Here is a 17,544-nt window from a genome sequence, read left to right on the forward strand (position 1 = left end):
CTTCTACAGTAATAGGGAAGGTGTGGGTGGGAGGGAAAGGAAAGGTTTAGGTAGAAAGGTGAGTTCTGTTTTGAACATGTTGAATTAAGATGTCTGAAAGGCAGTTGGAGATGTGAGATTAGAGGTCAGCAGAGAAATTAGGGCAGGAAAGGTAGATTTGAGGATTATGAGCATAGAGATGGTAATTAAATCCATTGGAGCTGATGTGATCACCAAGTGAAGTAGTATAGAGGGAGAGGCAAAGAGGATCCAAGATAGAACCTGAAATAGTTCTTGTCCTCAAAGAGCTCACATTCAATTGGGGAGGAGACAACATATCTATCTGTATGTCTGTCTATATCATCTAGACCTACATCTATATCCATATATCCATATCTGTATATCATCTCCATCTCCATATCTATATATCTATATATCTATATCTATACTTTATCCTCTGAGTCCAAAGCAAAGGAGAATGACTATGCAAAGCTTTGAGGTGTGGAGGGATTGATATGAGGTCTAATTCATTTAAGTAGAGATAAGGTCATTTCTCCTAGAGAGAAGTCAGCAAAGATGGAGTTAGGGGCTTGAGAAAAGAGAAAGTTTGGAACAAAAGTTGTAGGACATGTGATATAAAGACAATAGGAAAACATTAATAATAATGATGATGATGATAAGTAGTTAGCATTTATGTAGACCATTGATTGGCAAATGCCTTTAGATATTATCTCATTTGATTCTCACAATAATTCTGTGAGTTTGGTGCTATCCCCGTTTTACAGCTGAGTAAACTGAGGCAAGCAGAAGTTAAGTGACTTGCTCAGGGTCATACAGCTAATAAATGTCTGAGATAGGGTTCAATCTCAAGCCTTCCTGGCTCCAAATCTAGTTTTCTGTGTACTCTATGTCACCTAACCATTGTGCAGAAGCAAGGTGAGAAGTGAGATCTGGGGTGTGGGCTACTATCAGCTTTACCTATGACTTTGGGAAAACTGTTCATTCTCTCTCAGTTTCAGTTTCTTCATCATTAAAATGACAGGACTGAATTAACAGTCTTTTCTAGATCTAATATTCTATAAATCTGATATCTCTTTAGATTTAGATTCCAGGTAAAGAAGGGTTGGGTTTCTACTGCATGAATCACTGAAAAAGAGCAAGAACAGGGAATGATGGGAAATTTATGTCCTATTGACTTTGTGTTCCAGAATTGTATATGTGTATATGTATGTATGCATATGAATATGCATATGCATATGTATGCATATGAATTAATGAATTCTGAAAAGTGCTTTATACATTAAACGGCCTGTCCACTGGATCTGAATTTGGAGGTACAGTCACCTCCCTCTGCTTCAGCTTCCTCATTTATAAAATAGTGATAATGATAGTTATTGCCAGGGTTGTGGTAAGGACCAAATGAGATATTTGGAATGCACTTAAAGCTCTCTATAAATGCTAGCTGTTATTATTATATGCAGATTCCTCCTTTCTGAATACATGGAGAAACTAGTGAATAGCCAATCTCAGGAGAAAAAAAAAGATTTGAGAAAATGGGTGTCTACTGAAGGACACTAATTTAGGACAAGTTCGTCATGAAAGGCCTCTCGTCTTCATAGTGTGAAGGGCACTGAAGACTGCCTCCTTCTCAAGCTGTGCTAAACTGAAACTGCCAATTAGTTGAGCTAGCACTGAGATCTTTCAAAAGCGTTGAACTCCTCCCTCCAAAAGCTATCTCTCTTGTAGTCATGGCCTTCATCCTGCCCTGAGCAGGATGAAAGGAGTGAATATGCTTCCACAGTTTATGGAAATCAAATGATATTATGTATGATGAACTTAGCCTTGCCTCAGTTTTTTCCTTAAAATTTATTTCCCTTTAGGATGAGTATGTGTATAATTACTATAGAGGTTATAGCAGAAATGAGGCTGACAGTGGGCAGTGGGGAAAAGGAAGGGATCTCCTCTATCTTCTGTACATCTGCACAAACAAGAATGAAATCACCAGTAACTACAGTCACTAATATCCATGGGGTGACCTAATCCATTCAAAAGTCTTTTAAAATCACAGAACTTTAATACTGTACGGGACTTTAGAAATCATATACTCCAATACAGTCATTTTTGTAGATCAAGAAAGTGAGACCCAAACAGATGAAGAGATTTGTTCAAGGTTATACACCCAATTAGTAGCCTCTTAGACTTGAGTCAAAGTTTTTGCCTTTTGGTTCAGGGTCCTTTTGATTGTTCATAAGCATCAGCTTGCACAGGCCATCTCTGCTAGGCAAACTACTGATCTATTTCAGCAGATATGTAACTGACAGTTACATATATGTAGCAGATGGTTAATCACATGTCCATAAAAGTGGTGCAGATCATTAAAAAGTTCACTAAGTATGCAAATTAATCATTTGATGCATAATATTATCAAACATACACACAAAAAGAGAAAGAAAGTCATGTGAGACACCAAATTAGGGAGGAATAATTCATGATCTTTTCCCCATTAGGGATGGTTTCAAAGGGTTAGATTTCTAGACTTTTTGAATAAAGGAAGGGAGATTAGGTGAACTGGCATGCTAGAATGCTTAGGAGCTCCTTGAGACCAGAGAGCAAAGCCTTGAGCTGTATCTGTCTTGGCAATTTATAGTAACTGGCTCTGCCCAAATGTGAAGAAAGCCTTTCAAAAACCAGTAGGGTTGGGGCAGCTAGATGGCATGATGGATAGAGCATGAGCCCGGCAAGCAGGAGGACTTGAGTTCGAATCCAGCCTCAGACACCTGACACTTATTAGCTGTGTGATCGGGGGCAAGTCACTTAACCCTGATTGCCTCAAAAAAACAAACCAGTAGGGTCTGGTTCCAAATAAGCAGAATAAAGAAATCCCCGTTTAAATGGAAATTAGCTTTAGGCTTTCCTACTTGACTTTTCAATCTCCTCTAAGTCAAGTTCTCAAAGCCTATTATTTGTTTTGGGCTCTCAAACATGTCCTTAGACTGATGGGGTAATTTCAGAATAACCTTATCAGAAATGCAAACAGGATGTATCTGAAGGGCTTTGTCATCACGGTCTTAACTTTCCTGTTAAATTGTCCCCTTATCCACCAATGAAGGTACAGAGTATAGGCAGAGTACACAAGATGTCAGAAGAAGACATAAACATAGAAACTTGTTCTCTCATTTGTTGATTTTCTGAGGGTTGGTTCACTGAAGAAAGAGAAAAAAATGTTCCATGTAAGGAAAACTCCCTTGGAGACCCAGACAATACAGCCACACCCTAAGCCCCAGATGTTTAGTTGGGTCACATTCATCCTTTTTGATGGCCAAGTACGGCTAAAGGCAATAGGATTTTCCATCAGCATCAGTTTTCATAGTTAAATATACCAGGTGAGTACTTCTTACATGCAAATGTCAATAAAGGTGGCACAATTGATAGCTAGGTGGTTCAGCTACTCCTTAGTAACCTGAATGTCTTGTACATACCTTTTAATAAGTCTCTTTTTATTTATTTTGCTTGTTACAAATATAGATAACCTGGAGATATGGATGGCTCCTGGAAAGTCAAAAGAGGTGAATGCAAGGGTAACCAAAAATCTAGGAGAGTAATCTTTGGAGAGCTGAATAAACTCTCTCCATTTAGGAGATCAGAGACCAGAGTAGAACCCAAGATTGCTCATGTATTTTAGGAACAGAAGGACCAAAGGAATTAAATTTGAAGCTAATTGAGAGAAAAGTCAAGCCATCTACTTCTAAAAGGAAATGAGAATCTCAGCAGAATCAGAAAATCACAGAATCTAAAGGCAGAAAGGGACGTCAAAGGCCATCCAGTCAAACCCACATGATAAAGTTCATTCAATAACAGGTCTTTGCTTAAAGAACTCCAATGAGGAGAAACTCACTACATCCTGACCAAGTATAACACTTTGGGATCACTAATAATTAAGAAGCTTTCCTTAGATCAGTGTTAAATTAACCTCTTTGCAACTTATCCCTATTGGTCCAAGTTCTTTCCCGTCAGGCGTTACTATCCTCTCTTCCATGTGATAACTCTCCTACATTAGCGATGGCAAAATGAAGCTCACTTAGGCTAGGGATCTGAGTTGCTTGGGAGCCTCTGTTCCAGGCATAGTAGAGGCAAAGAATAGGAATGAAGAAAAGTGAGCCATAAACTGTGCCAGCCAATTCTATCTACGGGAAAACTGGGCTTAGGAAAGCTCTTTTTGGTTTGTACATTTGATTCTCTTATAAGAAGGATGATTCTCAGGCAAGATTAAGAGAAGCCAGACAGTGAAACAGGACAGGAGCTAATAAACATCAGGCCTGTTCTCTGAATATCCCAATATATATAAAGGCTATCTACTGCTCTGGTCCTTTGAGATCTCAACTATTTTGAAATTTCTCCCCTTGGCTTGCTATTTTGTCAACCTAGTGTATTTTTCTATAGCTCCTAGCAGTCAAAAAGAAAAAAACCATTCATCATCATTATCATCATCACCATCATCATCATCAACACAGCTAATATCTACATAGTGCTTATTATATGTCAGGAATCATGCTTAGCACTTTACAACGGTTATCTCTCATTCCTCTCAACAACCCTAGAGGGTAGGTGCTATTATATACCCCCATTTTACAGATGAAGAAACTGTGGCAAACAGAGGTTAAATGACTGGCCCAGGGTTACCCAGCTAGTCACTGAGGCCAGATTTGAATTCAGGTCTTCCTGACTCCAGGCACAATGCTCTATCCACTGTGTCACCTAGCTACTTGAACAAACAAACAAACAAACAAAACCTTAAAATAGTCATGTACTCATTTCAGGAGCTATGGTATAGGGGTAAATGGAAACTTTTATTCTATTCTATATTAAACCTAGTAGTATTTATGTAGGAGAAAGAAGATAGAAAAATAAGGAATAACACTGAGTCAAAGGAACAGGAGAATTAGAGATTCTAGAAAAAAAAGATAGTGGGAAATTCCAAAGGGGGAAGACTGTAAATTAACAAAATCTGAAGCAATGGTTTCTTCCACTATTGTTCAGATAGTTAATACCCTTTTTTGCTAAGTGTATTGAATTTTTTTAGTTAATCTTGAGTTATCTTTAATACTTTTCTGCACCTAAACAGGGATGATAGTGCCATTCAGAAATAGGTATCACCATCTATAAATGGGCAAGCTTCTACATAAGGATTGTAAAATCCCCAAGGCTATGAATAAGAAGGAAATTGAGAAAGTTCTACTCCATCTCCACATTCACCCTCCCCCCTCAAATGATTGTGAATCTTAAAAAAGTTTCTGTGGAACATAATTAATTGCCTACATGAAAGGTGAGCCTCAAGTTGGAAATTATCAAGATTTCCTTCCCTCACTGTAATAGAAATGGTTCTAATCTGCACAAGCTGTAGATGTGATGAATTTTCTCATTACATCTTTCACAGTCTTTGCATTCCAGGAATCTAGCTTCAGTCTTTCTGTCCAGCTTTAAAAATATAATTTGTGTATGATGATAAAAGAGGAGAAGAAAGGGTCCACTCCTTTTTTTTAATCAGTCAACAATCAACAAACAATCAACAATTAAGGTCTTACTATGTTTTAGCTGATGTGTTATAACAAAGAAGACAAAAAATACTATCCCTTCAAGGAGCACACGTTTAAAGAGGGAGGAAACAGAAGTAACTATGAACATTCAATGCAACTAGGTGGTACAATGGATGGAGTGTCAGGCCTGTAGTCAGGAAGACTCATCTTCCTGAGTTCAAAACTGGTCTCTGACACTTACTAGCTGCATGACCCTGGTAAGTCATGTAACCCTTTTTGCCTCAGTTTCCTCATATGTAAAATGAGCTGGAAAAGGAAATGGAAAATCATTTCAGTGTCTTTGACAAGAAAATCCCAAATGAAGTCTTGAAGAGTTGGGCATGACTGAATAATAAAAATTTATATACCAGATATATTTTGCAGGCTAGGCTATCATACCTGGGCAAAATTGACTCTATATTATCAAGTTACCCACATTTTACACCTGAGCTCCTTGAGATAAAGTATTGTGCAAGGTATGCTAGGCTTAGTGCAAATCATCATGAAATGCCCTTTTCCAAAATGTGCTCTTTTCCAAATATGCTCTTTCCAAAATCACATCCTCATGCCTTGTTCCTCAAACCTGTTTGTTGTTCCTCCTGCTACCTAGTTGGTAGTCTTGCCACTGAGTCCACATATTCTCCTCAGTAACTTTAATAATAATAATAGCAACCTACCTGCACCCCACCCCACCCCACACAAACACACCCTGGCCACTTCTTCAGGTTTACAGGCTGCTATACATCCAAGCTACTTCATTGACCCGTGGGATACCAGGGGTACTTAGTTGCTACATGACTCCCAAATCTGCAAGCCTAATAAATATATTGCTTGTTCTGATCTCAATAGCTTTGGTGTCTGTTCCTCTAAGCCCTTTGACTCTTTACCACCTGTCATAGATACAGTGTAAATAGCAAGTAATTTCAGTAAAAAAAAAAAGAAACTGGCATCTTAATTTGAAAAGGCCTTCTGCAGAAGGTAGCAGCGGAGCTGAGACTTGGAGAAAGCAAGAGAAGGTGGAGGTGAGGTGGAAGAACATTTCAATAGAGAGGACAGCCAGTTAAAAGCAAGAAGTAAGGAGAGTAAATGTACTTGGCAAGAATTTTAAGAATACAGTAGAACATTGATCAGTCTCAGAGAATCCAATGCCTAGGGGAAATGTAACGTTAAGATTGGATATTTTTTTCAGTAAAGGAGCTGGTGGGGGAAAAAGTCCAGAGTCAGAACTTGGCTAAATGAGCAATTAATCCTCATCTTCTTCAGCTATACATGGAAGCCCATTTAGAAATTCAAGAAATTGCTTAATGACTGGGTGTCTGTGTCATTTAGACTGTAGGTCTTGATCTAACCAGACTGAAATTACAGGGTGGTAAGTCAGATTCCAGCTGGAAGGACTAGAGTATCTTTGCTTGGATTTTTTAAAAGGCCCTTAACTGCCACATGTTGTTTCCTGATAAAAAGCTTTGTCCTCACAGGATCCAAGGGACCTATCTGACTTTGAAGCTTATAGGTAGAAACCAAACAAACAAAAAGGAAATTTCTGTGGATGTGATATCTAAACTGTAACTGAATGTCTTTCCTTTTAGATAGGCACAGATCATTTGGACTACATCTAAGTTTTGTTATTTTTTCAAGTCTGAAAAATTGTTCTGAAAATTTAACAATAATAAGGCTAAATAATTGAGGATCTAGGGAGGAATTTAGAGATCATCTAATCCAAGCCTTTCATTTTAAGTGGGAGGGAATTGTGGTCCAGGGAGGTCAGTGTCTTGCCCAAGGTCATATAATTAGAAAGTGCTGAAGTTTGTTTACTTAGTCAAGCATTAGTAAAAATATGCAGAATTTGTTCTCTGGCAGCTGCCAAGGAGGTGTGAGACCTCAAAGATCCGGATTCATGGTGTCTCTCCTTTTCAAGACAAATGTAAGATAAATGACAATCATAATCTAACTCTGACTCTCACTCTTCAGATCCAAATATCAATTCCTTTTCTCAGTACAACACAGATAATGTTAATTTGTGGTTTTCTAAGTCAATATGCCACCCATGAAGATCATTTCCTTTTTAAGTTTGATTTAACACCACAGGTATACTGGATAGATCCCCTAGACTGGGATTAAGATGACCTGGGTCCAGTGTTGTTCTGGTAAGTGTTTAATAAATTGCTCTTGACACATTTTTAAGTTTAATCTACATTATTGGCATTTTCCCTATCACTTTCTTAAATTAAAAAAACCATATATAAAGTCCTGATTTCTAGCTTTTACTGGTTTTCTGAGTTGCAAATGTTCATACTGAAAATTTAAGCCTTACCCCTTGAGCTCACCTCTTATCCAGCATACCCCTGTCTGGGTCCCGGTATTGGTTCTGTAATTACCTCATTCTGTAAGCTTAGACAAGGAGTATAGATCCATTGTTTCATTAGACTTGGGAAGGAACTCGGAGATCACCTCTATAGATATGCTCTCATTTTCCAAGTGAGGAAATTAAATCCTTGAGTGATCAAGTGAATTCCACTACATCACACAAATAACAGCAGTTAAAGGATGTTTGACCTTTCCAGGTTCTCAAATCTGTAAAATAAGAGGACTGCACTAGAACAAGGGTGTCAAGGGTGTCAAACTCTAGAAATAGGGGCCATAAATCCCTATGGGCTGCATATTGATTTAGAAAACAGTATATTAACATCATCTACATTTCACTATGTTTTATTTAGTTTTTTAAATATTTATTTAATATTTAGTGTATTAAATATTTAAATATTCTATTTAATATTTACTATGTTGAATATCTAAATATTATATTTAATATTTTAAATATATGTTTTTTAAAATATAATCTGATTCAGATGGGGGGTGTGAGGTTGGCCAGGTGCTTACAAAGGGAACGTTTTTGACACCACTACATGAGATGATCTCTGAGGTTTCCTTCAGCTCTGAAATTCTAAGAATTTATCTATGAAATGATTGTTTAATATTAGTAAGTTTATCAGTGTCAAGGCACGAAATGAAACACATTTAAGTAATTTGCTTCTGTTATAAACTGTTTGAAAATAGATTATGTTTGGGATTACTTTCAAAGATGGGAGATTTAGGGAGCACAGTAAAGATTCATGTTGAAAAAAGTATGCAAAGGTCAGCTCAGACTTTTGGCTTTTGGGTGATTTTTCCCAGATGACATTTTGGTCACTGGTCATGACCACCACCCAGCTAGTTTTTTATCCTGACAGTAGAGTTTGACAATGCTGCAAGGTTGCTAGCTTTCTGGGCTGCTCAAGTACTAGTGACCAAGGGAAAAATATATAAGTAAATCCCTTTTCACAAGTTAAAGCTAACCTATAGAAACAAATAGTGCAGTTGGTCCGACCCAAACACGGAGAAATATTCATGTGTATTCAAAATTAGTAAAATTGTTGGCTCTGACTTCAGACAAATAGCACAAATACACCCCCAAGAACTAATTCTGCTGTCTTTCAAGCCCTTCCAAGTAGACAAAGCAAAGATCTCTTAGAATGGCTCCTTTACATTCATGCTTTAATGGATTTTATTGTATTATTTAAGGAGGCAGTGTTATGTACTTCAGAGGGCATTGGGCTTGAAATGAGGAAAATCCAGGTTTGAATCTTGCCTCATTCATATACTAGCTATGTGACCCTAGGCAAGTCACTTTGCCTCACTTAGCCTTAGTTTCTTCATCTGTAAAATAGGATAATATTAGCAATTACCTCCCAGAGTTGTTATGAGGACCAAATAAGGTAATATTGATGGTGTTTTGTAAACTTTAAAGTGCTAGATTTAGCTGTTGTTACCTATTCTGCTTATCTGAATGCAGGTAACTTTATATTTATATTCCTGATAGACTTGTGTCTAAGTATGTGGAGGTTATTAATGGCTTTTAATGTTTGGGGAGGACTATTTGATCCACTTTCAGATAACTTGCTCCTTCCATGTTTGTTAAGCATCAACAATTTTCAATACACATAGCGCATAGCGAAAACAAAAGGATAAATACCAGTTCCTGCCCTTGAGGTTATACCATTGGTGCCAAATTATTTGGCTCAAGCAAATCATAGAAGAGAGAGAAATACAAAATGGCTCTCAATCCTGTGCATGTATTTGGAGGAAGGAAGAGAAAGCAAAAAGGACTTCCACTTCTTTGGTGATTGTGATAATCTTACAAATAATAGTTTTTAAACCATCATTGAAATTTTAATACTCTTGCTATGAGGTTCCTGTTCAATAAGAAAGATGGAATATCACAAATATTGACATTTTTGCAATATATTAAACCAGAAGACATGGGGAAGTTGCAACTAAATAGCTGGATGTCTTGTGAGTTCTCTTTAGAGAGTTAGAGAAAGGAGTTGGAAGAATGTTTAGCATAGTACCTAGAAAATAGTAGGTGCTCAATAAATGTTTATTGATTACCTGTGTAAATAAAGGGTAAAAGAAAAATAATTTCATATGATACTTGAGGAGGGTGGCTATCCTTTCTTGCAACAGTCTGCCTTGATCTAGACACATTCCTCTCTTCCTTCCTGGTACTTTGTCACTTCTGGAATCCTTGTTACCTAGGATCTTCCATGTCAGAAAATTCCATACTTCATACAACTATAATGATTAGCACCCCATTACCTGTTCCAAGTCAGAAGACTCTGAGGGTATTGCTTTACTTCTCTCTAAAACTAGTCATTTTCACCAGCTTCATTGCTGAAAATGTAGTTGGATATCCTAGGTTGTCCTAATATATGGGCAATCCTAGCACACTTAATGGAGCCACAATGTCACCACTACTCCAGCACTGAAATTTCAACTCTTGGGCTCACTGTGAGAGGTACTGCTTTTTTGGATGAAACCTCAGTATTTTCTCTCACTGATTAGGAGGAGTGATGGAAGAGCTGAAATTGGATGTGACACGACTAAAGAGCAGTCTCTTCACCAGACTACTAATTGTTATCCTCTGTCCTGAAATCATAACACCTGAAGTCTTGTAACTGGTCTAGTTCTAATCTTTTCTTGATGCTCTTGTCTTCCTTCTCTGAGATACCACCTCTAGGTATCCCCTTAAGCCTCAAGACTTCCTTTGTAGGAGTTAAATTGGCCAAATAAAAACCTCTCCCTTTTAGCATCACTGGCTAGCCTAACAGTTTTGTAAAACTTTTCTAAGTCATAAAAGAAATTACTATTGGTACTGTCTAAGAAATAGGAAGGTTAATCAGTGGAACAGAGTAAACACACAATAAACACTAGTAAATGATTATAGTAATCCTGTGTTTGACAAATGTAAAGATTTAAACTCTTGGGATAAGAATTCACTAGTAGAAAATAAATTATTAAATTAAATTATTTATTTTTATTAATTATTACTATTACATTAAAAATTGTTGGGAAAACTGGAAACCAGTCTAGCAGAAATTGAATATAAACCAATCTCTTATTCCATTTGCCAGATTAGGTCAAAATGGATACATGACCAAAATGTAAAAGGAGGTATCATAAGATAGAAGAACATGAAACATATTACCTATCAGATTTATGGATAAGAAAAGAATTAATGAAGAAACATGAGATAGAGACCATTATGAGATGCAAATAGGATAATTTTTATTACATTAATTTAAAAAAATTTTGTACAGATAAAGCCAATGTAGCCAAGATTAGAAGGAAAGTAGCAAATGGCAGGGGGGTGGATTATATAGACAGCTTCTTAGATAAAAGTCTCATGTCTCAAATACATACAGGACTTTGTAAAATTTATAAAAATATGAGTCATTACCCAATTGTCAAAGAACAAGAAAAGGCAGTTGTTTGGGGTTTTTTTTGGTTTGTTTTTCGTTTTGTTTTTTTGTTTGTTTGCTTGTTTTGCTGAAGAAATCAAAGCTATATATAGCTAGACAAAAATGCTCTAAATTATTACTGATTAGGAAATGCAAGGTAAAACAACTTTAAGATATCTCATACCTATAAAATTGGTTAAAATGATAGAATGGGACAATGACAAATGTTGGAGGGAATATCGAAAAATGGGACACTAATACACTGTTGGTGGAAATGTGAACTGATCCAACCATTTTCAATAGCAATCTGGAATTATGCCCAAAGTGTTATAAAATGGTGCATATCCTTTGACCCAGCAATACCACCATTAGCTCTGTTTCCCAAGGTGATCAAGGGAAAAAGGAAAAGAACCTATTTCTTCTAAAATATGTATAACAGTGCTCTTTGTTGTGGAAAAGAACTGGAAATTAAAGGAATGCCCATCAATTAGGGAATGGCTAAACAAGTTATGGTATATGATTATGATGGAATATTACTGTGCTGTAAAAAATGATGAGCCATTTGGTTTTAGAAAAACATGGAAAAACTTCTGTGAAATAATACAGAGTGAAATAAGCAAAACCAAGAGAATGTTGTATACAATAACAGCAATATTGTTCTAAGAATAACTGGGAACAACTAAGTTACTTTGACTATTATAAATACTCAAATCAACTACAAAGGACCTATGAAGGAAGATGCTATCCACCTCCAGAGAAAGAATTGGCAAACAGAAGTATACATAGTATGGTTTTATATACATATATGTATATACATATACATATGACATATATTTGTGTATGTGTGTGTATCTGTGTCAAATGGTGACCTACTCTAGCATGGGGTGGGGAGGGAGCAAAGGAGGAAGATAGTTCAGAACTTATTATGCAACAAAAAAGTAAATAAAATTAAATTAAAAAAGAAACTGCAATATACTGGGACAGACATACTTTAATACTCTGACATCAATGTAAAGATGGACATGGGAAGACACTGAAAAAATATATTGAAAACTGTAGCTCAAGATCAAGAAATATAAGAGGCTAAAACTTAGAATGCACCAGAAGCTTCATGGCTATATATCATGAACTTTCTTCAAGGAGAGATTGGGAAGTTACTAAACATAGTGAAAATTGAATGATAATATTACAAAAGTGAAATTAGCTTTATCTTAACAAATAGGAAATGATGCTTACAATTGTGGAGTTATTTATGAATCAACTATCGGTATAAATCAGACAATTGACATTTTAAGAAGGCTCCAAAAGAATGTGTGGAAGAGAGGAGGTATTAGGCTTCATACCAAACTGAAGGTCTACAGAGCCATTTTACTGACTTCATTGTTGTATGCCTTTGAAACCTGAACAGTCTACCAGTGTCATGTCAGAAAATTGAACCACTTTCACTTGCATTGTCTTAGGAAGATTCTGAAGATCACCTGGCAAGATAAGGTAATGGACTCAGATCCTCTCTTAAGCTGAACTGCCAAACATTCACACTCTACTACAGAGTGCAAATCCAATGGGCTGGCCAAGTAGTCTGAAGGCCAAATGTGTATTTATCTAAAAGACTATTTTATGGATAACTTGCACAAGTCTAACACTCACATGGAGGTCAGAAGAAGTAATACAAGGACATTCTCAAGTTCTCTCTAAAGAACATTGGAATCAGTAGTGAGACATGAAGGACAGTGGCACAAGACAACCTAGCATGGGGTGCCTTAATCAAAGATGGTGCTGTGCTCTATGAGCAAAGAAGAATTGTAGTAGCACAAAGAAAACATGAGATGTGCAAATAAATCTAGAGATATCTCCATTACAAATGTTCAAATGGACTATTTGTTCCTGACTTATTGGGCTGATCAGCCACAGTAGAATACGTTGTACCTTGACCTCAACGTCATGATGTCATCGGACCTCTTTGAGTATAAAAACAACAATATAAGCTGTTGATGTCCCAAAATGTTAAGTGGATAAAGGAGCAGACATTGACAAGACTATCTAGCCAGCCCCAGACCCCCGACCTTGCTTCACTCCAGCTTTCTTCTTGCCATGCCCCCACATAACAAAATGTTCCCCTCTCTCCACCCATCTAACCTCTTGCTCTAGGATTAGCAATCAAATCAGTTCTACTGATTGCTTCTGAAAAGTATCTATCCCATTACTGCATAAAACATTCTTGTGACATTTCTCTCTCAAGAAAAAAATATTCTTCTTTAGCCACCACTTCACTATATTTGTTGTCTCCTCCATTAAAATGAAGCCCTTTGAAGGGTTTATCTCTGTCTTTTATATTTGTATCTCCCATGTCTATCACAATGCATTGTCCACAATAGACACTTAACATTTTGTCATTCATTTAGAATGGTGTTTTAATGCATGCCTAGACTCCCTAAGTTGGCCTCCTCCATGTGAAAGAAAGACTAGAAGACTGGAACATGTGTGCATATTCTGCACTGGCTTGCCATATGTAGCAAGAAATGTGGGCTTGACTGAGCAATGTCAGGGGATTTTGCTGAATTCCTATCTGAGAACTCTTTCATTCACACTATGAAGTAGTGGGGGAGAACACTAAGGTTCATTTCTTCTCCCTTCACATTAAGCCATAAAGTCCCCAGAAACGGGCTTTGGCCTTTTCCATTCTAGGTGCATGGAGAGAAGTCTCTAATTTGTCCTAGGACTATGAGCCATAGGAATCCAGAAGTCTAGGAATCTAGGCCAGATATTATAGCAATACCAGCTGCTATGTTCTGAGGAGCTCAGATCCAAGAACACTAGCTCAGCAAAAGCTTTTACTGCCAGCTTTGAACTTCAACTTGGTAAGGCTAATCCTGTTTAGTAACTGAGCTAAACTATGAGTCTACTCTCTTCCCTTTTCTCCTAACCTTCCTCCCAGACTATCTCCCACCCAGACAAAGGTAGTATAGTAGAGATTATACTCCCGAAGGGCTGAAGGAAATGTTTATATATTTTTGCTATGTATAGGAGAAAATGTCCCTTTGTAAAAGCTCATCAGATGATATTGTTAAATGGAATTGGGGTACTAGCAATTGAGCCCCTAAAATGAAGGGAACGTGACTGGTGGATGCTTGAGCCAGTAGAAAAGAAACTTCTCAATATCTTCAGGGTACCAGAGAACCCTGTAGGAGAAAAATGTAATAGGCCTGGTCCTCAGAAAGTATAGCCTAGACAAACAATATTATAAATTCAGTCATTCATCTTAAAATTGCCTATGAAAATTTAATAGAAGGGCCTAAAAGAACTTTGAAACCATCTCAGCAACACTCAGTTTTCTTGCCAAGCAGAGATATATGGCCGACAAAGACAATGCCAAATGAGAATATGGTCATTCAGAAAACCATATGGAGGAGAATAATGGAAGATTGTGAACAATGTTACTTAATAAAAAAGTGGGCACACATGTACAGAAATTAGTTTGCAGAAAGCTTGATGTGAGAGCTAATTAATCCAGGTCATACCAAGAGTATTTAAATCATCCTTAAAGTAGAAAGAAGACAAAGAGATGAAAAAATTCAAAACATTTGTCAATATTTGCACAGTACATTATATCCTTCATTAATGACAATGAAGCTATACTATTTGGACTCAACATCAGAGCCTCCAGCATACGGCATGAAGAAATGGAAACAACCTTAAAGAAATACAATGGAGGAAGAGAAGCTGGATCAAATCAACTAAATGAGGGGGCAACACAATTTTGAGGGTATGTTGAGGAATCAATTCTTAAGACATAAAAAAGAAGATCCCAGAAACTTGGAAAGAATAATTTACTCAGAAAAAGACATCTGAGAAAAAAAACCATCCCTGTCAACCCTCATGTATACCCTCCTATATCTACAAAAATCTACGAGAGAATGATAATAATAATAATTTATTTATATAATAATTTATATATATGGATTATATGCATATACATATGTGTATATATGGCATCCTTGATGAAAATATGAGAAAGCTTTAAGCAAGTTGGTTACCTCTCAGGGCCTCCAGTCAACACTCTAAACTTTTAACTTGCATAGCAGGTGACAATCCCTATCAAGAGTTCCCTGCACCAATGAAATCACAAGCCTACTCTAAATGAAAAGAAAAGAAAATATGAGAAGCAGACAAGTTTCAGAGGTGCTCACATATAGCAGACTGAATTTTCAGTTAGTCAATTAACTGGAAAATAAAGACAATACAAGATTCTCTTTGTTTTCTCATTATTGACTATAACAAAGTTTGATTCATAAAGAAAAATGCATCCTTACATTCTCTCTTCCAGAAAGTTGTATCCCATACATATGTCGAGACAATACTAGATTCCTTAAAAGTTGCAAAAACAAAGATAACTCGATTCAACAATATTTTGATTATTAATATTAGTAAAAGGATAAAACAAGGAGATATATAATTACAAAGTATGTTTACCTCTCTCAAAACCAATTAATCAACAAATATTTATAAATCCCCTAGTAGGTGGCAAGCACTATGTGAAGTGACAGGAAATACCACACAGGACATCCAAATGAAAGAGGGATTTCCCGTAAATGGTGAGGTCCTTCAGGTGCTTCTATTTACAAATTACATTTACCTAATTTCATCAAGACCCAGAATATCGCACAGCTTTCTAAATGACATTTACAATCACTGAAAGAAAATCGGCCTAATAATCCACATAGGAAAACCAAAATGGATGAAGAATATTTATTTTCCAAACTATGACATGGAGTTAGAGTATAGCACATTGGTCTTTCAAAACATACCTTCAACAGACATTAGGGATGGAAATGAGTTGAGCCTAGATTTGAAAAGTAAGATGAGAGTGGGATTTATAGTTTGGGGGAAATTGTGCATCCTATTCCATAACTCCAAACTTGTATACGAAACAAAAACACTGGTTTTAACACTGATATCCTTCTGATTATGCAATTTGTCTGCAAATCATGAAAAACATTGATCATTTTTGTGAATTGAATACAAAAACTCTGAAGGGTCAAATGGCAGAATTATACAAGTGCAATTGACAATAGGAAGACCCATTAATTAAATTGAAGCATAGCATCAAAGATGAAAATATCATTAAAAATTTTCGTGTCCAGAAAAGGGGGTGGGTCAATTGTATAGCAAGTGCAAGGAATAACAAATGAGTAGTTTATGGTGTGCCTTGGCACTCATATGACATTAAAAGAACTAGAGAGAGGGTCCTAGCAAATTAGGTGGCCCTCACTTTGTGATCTCATCAATTTCTATGGGTTCAACTATCTTTATTATGCAGAGGATTGTCAAATCTATATATCCATTCCTAATCTATTCTCTCTCCAGAACTCCAGTCCTGTATCACTGCCTTGTGTAAAACCAAATTGGAGGTACAAATGCATCTTAAACTCAACATGTCCAAGTAGAACTCATTATCTTTCTCTTCAAACCCTTTTCTCTTCCTAACTTTTCTGTTACTGCTACAGGCAACACTATTCTTCTAGGCACCTAGTTCACAATTTCAGGGTAATTCTTGACTCCTTACTCACATGAACCCTACTTATACAATCTATTCTAAAATTGGTCATTTTTGCCTTCACAATATCTCTTGTATACATTCCCTTCTCGCTACTCAACTAGCCACTGCCCTTGTAAAGGACCTTATCATCTTTCAACTGAACAATTACCATAGCCTTCTTGTTGGCCTCCCTGACTCAAGTCTCTCTTTGCTCCAATCTCTTCCATTCAACTGTTAAAGTGGTTTCCCAAAATGAAGGTCTGGTCATTTTACTCTCCTACTCAACAAACTCTGGTGGATTCCTATTACTTCCTGGATCAAACTTTAAATCATCTATTTTATATTTAAAGCTCTGCATAACCCAGCCCCTTCCTATCTCACCCTTTCACACACTCTATACCCCTGTTACACTTGCCTGTTTGCTATTCTTCACCATCCATTGGCACTGGCTGCCCGTCATGCCTGGAATGCACTCCCTCCTCACTTCCAACTCCTATCTTCCCTGGCTTCCTCCACGGCAGCTTAAATCTTGCCTTCTGCAGAAAGCTTTGCCCTCCCAACCCCCAATCCCTTCCGTCTGCAACTACTTTCTATTTACACTATTTCTATCTTATATGCATATTGTTATTTGCAAATTATCTCCTCTTTAAAGTCAAGGATTGTATTTTGGGTTTTGTATCCC

Source organism: Trichosurus vulpecula, chromosome 3 (genome assembly GCF_011100635.1).
Source record: "Trichosurus vulpecula isolate mTriVul1 chromosome 3, mTriVul1.pri, whole genome shotgun sequence".
Lineage (NCBI taxonomy): Eukaryota > Metazoa > Chordata > Mammalia > Diprotodontia > Phalangeridae > Trichosurus > Trichosurus vulpecula.